General features: G+C 61.3%; 1 long non-coding RNA gene across 2 annotated transcripts; it reads right to left on the reverse strand.

Annotated features, from left to right (window-relative positions):
* Positions 1-4418: 4418 nt before the first annotated feature.
* Positions 4419-9111, reverse strand: LOC123394711. Of its 2 annotated transcripts, none has more exons than XR_006609430.1 (4): positions 8930-9111; positions 7397-8200; positions 4740-6781; positions 4419-4544 (listed from the first exon to the last, which is right to left on the reverse strand). It is a non-coding gene; the product is annotated as an uncharacterized LOC123394711 (long non-coding RNA). The 2 variants fall into 2 exon arrangements; XR_006609429.1 differs by lacking the exon at positions 8930-9111 and having other exon boundaries at positions 7397-7773; positions 8056-8148.
* Between the last annotated feature and the right edge of the window lie 63 nt (positions 9112-9174).

The raw sequence follows: 9174 nt of genomic DNA on the forward strand, positions 1-9174 counted from the left end.
GGGGCTGGGCCTCTGGGGAGCAGGGGAGCCGGCATTTGAGAGGAGGGAGCTGGGCAGGAGAAGCCTGGAGCCCAGCACCAGGTCCCCGGGATCCCACAGGTTGCAGACCAGTGCCTGTGCGTCAGGAGGCGATACCCTTTCAAGTGGGAGCCACCAGAAAGGATCTGAAGGGGCAACCCTGCACGCAAAGAGTGGTCCTGCCCATTGCCGGCAGCCGGAGTGGAAGCCCCACTGTTCCGGGGCCGGCTCAACAGTTGGGGAAAAACTCAGTCACAGACCAAGCAGGTCTGTCACTCCTTACAACAAAGCTTAAAGACAAGATCTGAAAGGAGCAAGTCTCGAAGATTCTGTTCCCCGGTGAGCAGCTAACAGATCCCCTTCACCCAAGAAGGTGAAATTCACAGCGTCTGCATCCGATTACAGTCCGCAGCGGAGACACCGGCAAGCTGCGGCCGAGCCCATGATGCGGAAACAGTTGTCAAATCGATTCCAAGTCCTAGCAGTTGGAGGGGAGGCTACCATGTGGGGGGGGCCCTGGGAGATCTGATCTTGCAGAAGAAGACAGTAACAGGAACGAGCGGAAGACAGCGGTGTGACGGGTGCGAATGAAACTGAGGGAAACAAGGAAACATCCAGGACCCGCAGGGGCCCGGGGGGGGGGGGCGGTGGCGGCCTGGTGGGGGGGGGCGGGCAGGGCCAGGGAGGCCTTTGAAGAAATGTCTGCTGACTTGTCAGATTTGCTTAAAATAGATATAAAACCACAGATTTGAGAAGTGCAACAAGAACCAAGCACAAGAAACAAGAAGAAAACCAAAAGGTGTGCAGAACCATATCGCTGATTTGTAGCAAAGAGAAAAATCGATAAAGTGGCCAGAGAAGAACCATGCATGCCATCCAAAGGAATAACAAAATGACAGAGGAGACTTCTCACCAGCAACAACTCAAGTTGGAAGATGTCTTGAAGGGGCGCCTGGGTGGCTCAGTGGGTGGCAGCCTCTGCCTTCGGCTCACATCATGATCTCAGGGTCTTGGGACTGAGCCCCGCATCGGGCTCTCTGCTCGGCAGGAAGCCTGCTTCCCCCTCTGCCCCTCCACCTGCCTGTGTGCCGTCTCAAATAAACAAATTAAACCTATAAAAAAAAAATACTGAAAGGAAAAAATCTAACTGAATCCTTTCTAAAGAAAATATATTTTAGAATATATTTTAGAGATAAGTGTTTTTATAGACATGCTAAGCTGGGCGAGTCACAGCACATCTGCTCTGTAACGAGGGTTAGGAGGGGCCGTTCCAGCAGCACGTGGAAATGGGACCTATGCGTGGGAGCGAGGAGCACCAGAAACAGGAAATTTGAGGGTGAATATAGAGATTGTTTTCATAAGAATTATCCTAGATGATCCTAAAGGACAAGAAGCCACTCAAACCTGGAATAATGACCATATTTTTCGGGTCCCTGAGGCGTATCTGCGACCCCAGCGCAGCATCAGGAGGGGAGGTGCACCGGGCTGCTCTCGCCGGTTCTCACGCTGGGGTGGGGGCTGGTGTTGGTCTCAGGGTGCTGGAGGCAAACACGGGTTCTATACATCCTGCAGCAACCTCCAGCGTAAGCCGTTATGGCTCTTGAGCCAACGAAGGAGACAAAACACATTAAGAAATATTCGATTGCAAGAGAAGGCGGGAAGACGTGAGCCGAGGAGCGCAACAGATGAGACCGCAGAAGCCGGCAGCAAAGTGGAATCTCCGCTGTCACAGCAACGGACACAGTAAACGTCAGTGAGGCAGACACGGGACTAAGCGGCAGAGGCCGCCGGCTGAGTGCAGAGGCGAGGCCCAGCTAGACGCTGCACAGAAGCCGCCCCTGGAAACAGTGGGACACGGAAGGGTCAGAGGAAAGCCCCGAGCGAAGACTCGCCTGTGGATGCTCAAAAAAAGAAAGCTGGACTGACAATATCGGGAAAGTCGATTTTAGGAAAGGGTATTAGCAGGCGATACAGTCTTTTCATCCAAATGAAGGTAAACTAAGTCCACGAAAAGGACATAATCCTGAGCGTTGAAGTTGGCAGACTAATCGTGAGGCAGAAGATGTCAGACGCGCAGGAAGACGTGGAAGCCCTGCCTTGCCCGGTGACTGATGGCCCCATGGCAGCGGCAGACCAGCAAGGACATGGAAGCCTGGGCACCGTGAGCCTCAGTGACCCGTGGGACACCCCACCCCACGGCAGAGCACACACTCTTCCCAGGAGCAAAGAGCCTGTTTACTGAGAAAGACACAAAATAGGCCCAAACGAAGGGCAGTGGTTCTAGGCAGACACACCGTGTCTTCAGCCTCCGTGGGGCCAGGTGAGCAGCAGAAGCAGAAAGACCCCGGGGGGCCGGGGGCCTCCAGAACGCAAGAGGGAAATTAGAGACTATTTGGAACCGATCGGAGACGGAGGACGAAGGTCGTGACATTGTGGTAGTGAGGTGAGCCACCACCTCCGGTAAGCTGGAGAGCGAGTCAAACCCAGAGAAAGTAGAATGTGACAAGTATCAACGAAATCGAAGAACCAAACCCTGTTCTTTGGGGAAATGGATCCAGCGAGGGAACATGTAGCCAGGCCAGGTGGGAGCATGGAGACCACGCAGGAGCACAGATGCCACACGTGCAAACAGAATGACCGTGTCCGGGCAACTTGGCCCTCGTGCCATTGGCATTCGGGACAGATGCGCCAACTGCCGTTCACGCCGGAGGAGCAGGTGCCCCGGACAGCCCTCTGTTTCTGGAAAACATTGAATCCATAGTTAAAATCTTCCCAGGAAGGAAGGACCGGATGGCGTGGTGGGCGGACTGATGTTAACACTGCAGGAGGGGAAGATAACAATGCCACAGAGTCTTCCGGAACCCTGCAGAGGACAGAGGGCCTCCCGTCTGGTCACAGGCGGCCGGCCTGGCCCTGGCGTCAAAGATGTTGCCGGGGAACAGCGGCCTTGAGGACTACAGAGACGCCACCTCTGGCCACCCGCCGCCTGCCTCAGGCACCCTCAGCGCTGGGCCACCAGCTTCCCTCCTGGGCTGTCCTCCAGCACCTGCCTCTGGGTTCTCGTGGGCCACAGACCTTCCCTCTTGAGTCTGCTCTGCAGAAATTCAGCTGTTGGAAAATTCTTCCAGGTCTGTCCAGATAAAAATGGCCCAGTGCCCCTCATTCTTGTGGGACACACATTCCCTGGGGGTCCAGCCCCACACGGCTGGTAAGGCGTCGCCGCGCTGTGGCCACACCATAGCTGGTTCCTCTGACCCTCCCGCTGGGACGCTCAGGTCATCCTCCAACAATCGGGAAGTCCAGCAGCTGTCTCCCCCAGAGTGCCTCTGCCACGCTGCCCCTCTCCCCCTCGCGTTGTTCTGGTCTGTCCGCACCCCTCCCCCTCCTGCGTTCAGTCCCTGGGCCCTGGGCTGCAGTCAGGCTGCCTCCCCGTCTGTCTCTGCGCGTGGCTCTCTCCCCTCCGGAACTTTCTCCTCCGCATTTACCGTCAGCACTCAGAGATGCGCAGGACTCCCCGCGGGCCGGCTGGTCGCGGACTCCGGCCGTCCCTGCTCCCGAGACCCACGCCACACGCCCCGGACTCGCGCGTCCCCGTGTTGGCTGTTCTGCACGCACACCGTCTCTCCCACTGTGCGTCCCAAGTGCAGAACCCAACCGGCACTCGGCCACGACGCGCCCGGCGGCCGCAGAGTTTGCGTCTCTGACTCCCCGCTCTGCCGGCACCGCCCCTGCTCGCCCTCAGTCAGTTCGGAACAACAGGAATCCTGAAACCCGGGATGCTGACGCCTCCTCCCGGGAGGACCTGGAGCTCGTGCCCTCGGCACCTGTGGGGAGCCAGGGTCCCTGCGGACGTGAGGCTGGTTGGTCTTCCGGGGCCTCCATGCTGCACAAGTCTGCGGGCCTGGGGGCTGGGAGAGGCCAGCGTGACAAGTGTACTCTGGAGGCGTGGGCAGGTCTTCGCGGGTGTCGGCAGGGTGCGCCCCGTGCCGCCGGGGGAGGGGCCGGCCCACAGGAAGCCTGGGCAACAGGTCCAGGTAGCAGGTGACGGGCAGCGTCCAGCACGCAACAGAGGGGAAGAGTCGGGCACATCTGGGTGTCTGCACGGGGTTGGGGCTGAGTGGCTCCTTCTGTGAGACACACACGCCCGGGCTCCGCTGTCCTCACCTCCTTCCCCACCCTCACTCCCACTGATGGCCACCGGAGCCGGGCCCTGAGCGTCCCCAGAGACACACCCAGTCACCCCCTTGCTGCCCCAGGGAGCCAGGATTCGGCCTGGGGCACGTGCTGTTCACAAAAGGAGAGATTAAGGACTTAATTCTCTAAGTAAATTCTACCTCTCCGCCTCCGAGTGGGTCAGTTTATTGCACCATTTTCTTAAATTTCGTCAAGTAATGTCCAAGGACGCAGAATCCAGAGGCGCACACACACCGGAACCCAGCCGCGCTGGCCACGACGCGGGGACCTACTCCCGCACCCGCAGGGATTCTGACCGTGAGCACCTGCTGAGTGTCCGTCAGGTGGCTGGGCTGCGAACGGACACGGAGAGCCGCGAATGGGTCAGGAGGGCTGAATGCAGCCGCCGCGCCCGCTGGGGGAGGGGGCGCACCCCACTCTCCCCGGACCCGCCGACCTTCCCGACCTGAGGGGCCGTTTCCTCCCCACCCCGGCTTGCTGCCTTTCCTCCTGACCACGCTGGTCTGGCCGGCACCAGGCCCACTCACCGGGGACACCAGCCTGGAACCTGGAGAACCTGGGTTTGTGTCCCGGCTCTGTCCCCAGTGATCGGGCTTTCAGGAAGCCCCCACCCGTGAGCCTGGAAGAGAGAAGTGACGCCTGCCTCCTGCTTCCCGGTTGCGCAGGGACAACAAGCTAATATGGGGACAGTTGCCGACAAGGGCCGTCATTCCGCTGCGCTGTAGCGTCACCGCGAGGAGCCCCAGCCGCAAGCCTGCGGGGTGCAGTGGGGGGGCGGCATGGGCGCCGGGCAGCCGCTCTCTGCTGCTGCCCCCCGAGACCTGCCCAATGGAATGAGGCACAGAAAATCAGGTGGAGGCTGCTTTCCCCACAGGCCGGGAGGACAGGGCAGCTGGGCCCCCAAGCTCCCTGGCCCCGGAGCACCCGGAGGCTGGGGCACGGACCCCGAGGACCGCTAGGGTGTTCTCCACCCCGGCGGCTCTGAGCCTGGCGGTCCCAGGGCCTGATGGGCCAGCCGCTGCCGCCCACGTGGGTGGTCCCCGCTGCCAGGGACACAGCCCGTGTCCCCTGCTCCGACCCTGCTGTGTGTGGTCGGCTAGGATTCCGCTTGTCTGTGACTTCAGTGTTCTGAGCTCGGTGAAGTGTTTGCGCCGGGGAGGCTGCGTGGGGATGCTGCCACTAACGCCTGCGGCTGACACGCACTCGGCCGCTCAGCATGGTCGGGTCGTGTGGGCCAGAATGGGGAAGCGCGGCCACGTCAACCCTTCACAGGGAGAGTCCGTGGGGCCGCAGTGAGACCCTGGGTCTGGCAGGGCCCGGCTGGGCTGCCCCGAGGGGCTCTCGGCAGGACCGCCGCGAAGTCTCCTCCCACGACCCAGCACCGGGGACCCCGCGCTGAGCTCTGCCGCCTCCTGAGGGGAAGGTGTGCCCTGGGAGTCGGACGCCATGGGCCCCGCGCCTTGCCTAGAACGGCAGTGACCGGTCTGCTGGTGGGTCGGCTGTGCCGTTCCCTTACTGGCTCGCCAGGACTTCCCTCGTTTGCTGAGTGAAGTGTTACTGTAACTCCCACAGCGAGCCTGTGTTCACTTATCGGCAAAGATGGTGTCAGGCTCTGAGAATGTTTCCCTCAAACAAAACAATCCTCCTACCAGCGGGACCTGGGGTGGCTTTCAGGCTCCTGGGGTGCCACACACAGATGTCTCCCTATGCCCCCTCTTTGCTTCCAGAAATCACCCCCTAAAGCCCGGGTCCCTGAACCTGCCCTCCACACCCCCTCCCTTCCCCCATGTGTGGTCGGAAGGACAGGGCTCCTCCCGTGACCCTTCTACGCTCCCTAAGCTGGAACCTTCCACGGGGCCCAAGGCGGACCCTGTGGTCACGACTGCCCAGGCGCCCCATCGCGGCCCTCTCCCGGGCAGCCTGCGGACCGCCCACACCATCAGAGAGGCGAAAGGAAGAGCCAGTGAGGCCAGCAAGTGCTGGCAGGGCCCCAGGGAAGCAGGAGCCCACAGAGTGCCCACGGAACAGAGGCGGCACGCCTCCCCCTTACAGCGTGACCCTGCCACCCTCCTGGACCTCTGTCCAGGAATAACAAGTCGTGTGATCAGGCACAAAACACTGTCTACGAATAGTCCGCACAGCTTTACAGGTAACAGCTCCAAAGTGGGAGAGTCCCAGGCGGCCTTCAGCAGCATGTGGTCACGTCCCCTGTGCCCCACAGCCCAGACACTGCTTTGAGATGGAAAGCAGCAGACCGCTGGCCCCATGGGAAGGACACAGAGCACAGCACCCGTCTCTGTGCGTCACATATACTGTGTTTCCGTTTCTAGCCTCAAAAGGACAGTTTCCCTGCTGAGGAGGCTGGTGGTCAGAGGCCGGGGGACAGTGCAGGGGGAGGGCAGCACGGGGACCCTGGAGCCCGTGGTACCATTCAGCATGGTGAGAGCCGCGCTGGTCACACAAATCCACATGGGCAGTGAGAGGACATCCAGCTCCGTACACACACCGGACCAGGCTCAGTACCAGACTGGCTCTGGCCAAGGGTTCCTGTGTTCCGGGAGGTCACCTGCTGGGGACACCAGGAGAAGCACTCAGAGGCAGAACAAAGCAACGGTTGTATTCTCTGTCAAGCTGAGCATCAAGGGGAGGAGGCCACGTCCTAGTCCCAGAACCCAGGGATGCGGCCTTGGCTGGCATGAGGGACTCTGTGGCTGGGATTCGAGGGGGTCAGAGTCAGAGAGACACAGATAGAGGCAGATGCTGGTGTCACAGCAGCTTGGACGGTGGCCCACGGTGGGCCCTTCCCAGAAGCAGGCGCCCTGGGGGCTTGGATCGTGTGGGCCCTCTGTCGGCGAGGCCACAGTGACGATGTCATTTCTTTTTCATGCTCCCTTTGTGGGCAGCTTCTGCCCGGACAGAAGCCTGTGTGCAGCCGACCGCCCTGTGTTCGTTTGGGCAGTGGCCTAGCTGGGGACACCTATTTGGAGCTGAGGTGTGTGTTCGCCTGGGAGGGTGCCCGGCCAGCAGCCCAGCCCTGGACATGCCATCCCCGCACAAGCTCCTCCCCACGCTGCCACCCAGGGCTAGCCCTCCCCCAGGGCAGTCTGCCCACGCCAGCCGGCAGCCCAGTGACTGCGGGCAGCGAGCCCTGCCTGGGCACCGACAATGGCCAAGCTCAGCTTACTTGGGCAGGGCTGGGGCTTCCTGAGATCTGCTCTTGTCATTTCCGTGGTTCCTCGTGGACCGGGGAGAAGTGGGCTGTTGACATCCATCCGGCCCCCTGAACCGCCTGGGGGGCCCCCCACGCTCAGTGTACATGCTGTTAGACGTCTCTTGGGTCAGTCTGTCCAGCCCACATGGAGGCCCACACACAGGGCGGTGGGGGGACTCCTTCTGCTGCACTGAACCAGCAGCACCGCAGCATTCTTTGGCTCCTGGTGCCCAACGCACTTGGTTTAGAAACTTCCGGGTGTCAAGTTGAAGCCCACCCGTGGCCTCCCAGAAGTCTCAGAATGAAGCTTCTGTTGTATTCTTCCTGAAGCCAACAGCATCAGCGCTTTCCTTGGAACAAACTCTCACATTTACGATGCAATGATTTCAGACCAGCACCCGCTTTCCGGGGCAGGTTAACGCACCCACCACCCCGGAGATGAAGGGTCTCCATTCGGGCTGGGGCACCCTTCCTCACCATCAACACAGTATCAACCCCACGTGTCCTTTTCTGCCTCGGTTTTCCTACTCTGCTTTTTCTAAAAACATCTGTCTCCTAAGCAGGTTTCTCCCGGGGAAGCAGAGGAACTTTGTTGGAAAAGAACAGATTGCCCCCTGCAGCGGCAAACGTACCAGTGGCAACGTGAGAAGTCAGCGGGTCTCCAACACGGCCCTGGAGGCCGCGGACTCCATGGAACCCTCCGTGGACTCCGTGGAACCCTCCAGGGCGGGACACAGTCAGGGCCCTTCACCCGCACACCGCGGCCCGTGGGGAGGCCTGTTTAAATGCAAGGCTGTGAATAAAAGCAATTTCCTGAAAATGTTTCTTACACTGTTCAAGGTCAACACGCACCCAGCCATGCAGTGTGCTGAGCTCGGTCTGTTACCCCCGGAGCCCCCCGAGTTTGCCTAATCCTCAGCGATTCCAGCTTGAATGGGCCGCGTTGGGGTCCTCTCATTAGGGCGGCCATTCCGAACTGTCTTGTTCCAGCCTCATGACTAGCGCCGTCAACACTGGGTCTGGGCTGGGCTGGAAGGGGCTCCCAGGCCAAGGCAGGTCCCTCCACCTGCCCAGCCCTGCCCTCCGCGGGCGGCTGGGAGTAAGCCCGCAGCTGGAGCGGGTGTGAGGGCCCTGCCCTCCGCCACACGGGCCCTGGGGCTCCGGTTTCTCCCCATCTTTCATGGACCCCAGTTGGTAGGAAACGGATTTGGGTTTTCCCTTTCTGGCGCAGACAACAGAAGCCTAAGGACCTGAAAGTGGAAAGTACAACCCAGGGTCTAGGAGACCCAGATGGCCACAAAGAACCAGGGCCCTCCGTTGCCCCCAGGCGCACGTGGGCGGAGCGCAGGGGACCCTTCTCTCGCCTATTTGCTACCCGGCCCCTCCACCCGCACTCCCCGGCAGTCCTCAGCGCCTGGGGCCCGGCCCATGGGACAAATCAGGGGACCCTCTCCCAGGCGGTGCAGGGCGCACCAGGTGCTCCCCGATGGGTCCCCCCGCGGGTACCCCAGAGCCGCGGTCGCCTCCACCCCTCCCCGCTGTGCGACCCCCCCTGCAACGGCGGCTCCCTGCACGGGGTCGCGGGGCGTGGGTGGAAGCGGTCCCGCCGCCACAGCCCGCAGGGGCCTCGGGGCACCTGCGCGCCAACACCCCAGAACGCCGCGACCCCGCCCAGGCCCCGCCCCTTCCTCCCCGAAGCCCCGCCTCCTCGTGCGGACCCCCCCCCCGGGTCCGCCCCTTCCTCCCGCGGA

This window comes from Mustela putorius, unplaced genomic scaffold (genome assembly GCF_011764305.1).
Source record: "Mustela putorius furo isolate JIRA1106 unplaced genomic scaffold, ASM1176430v1.1 tig00000107_pilon_pilon_pilon, whole genome shotgun sequence".
Lineage (NCBI taxonomy): Eukaryota > Metazoa > Chordata > Mammalia > Carnivora > Mustelidae > Mustela > Mustela putorius.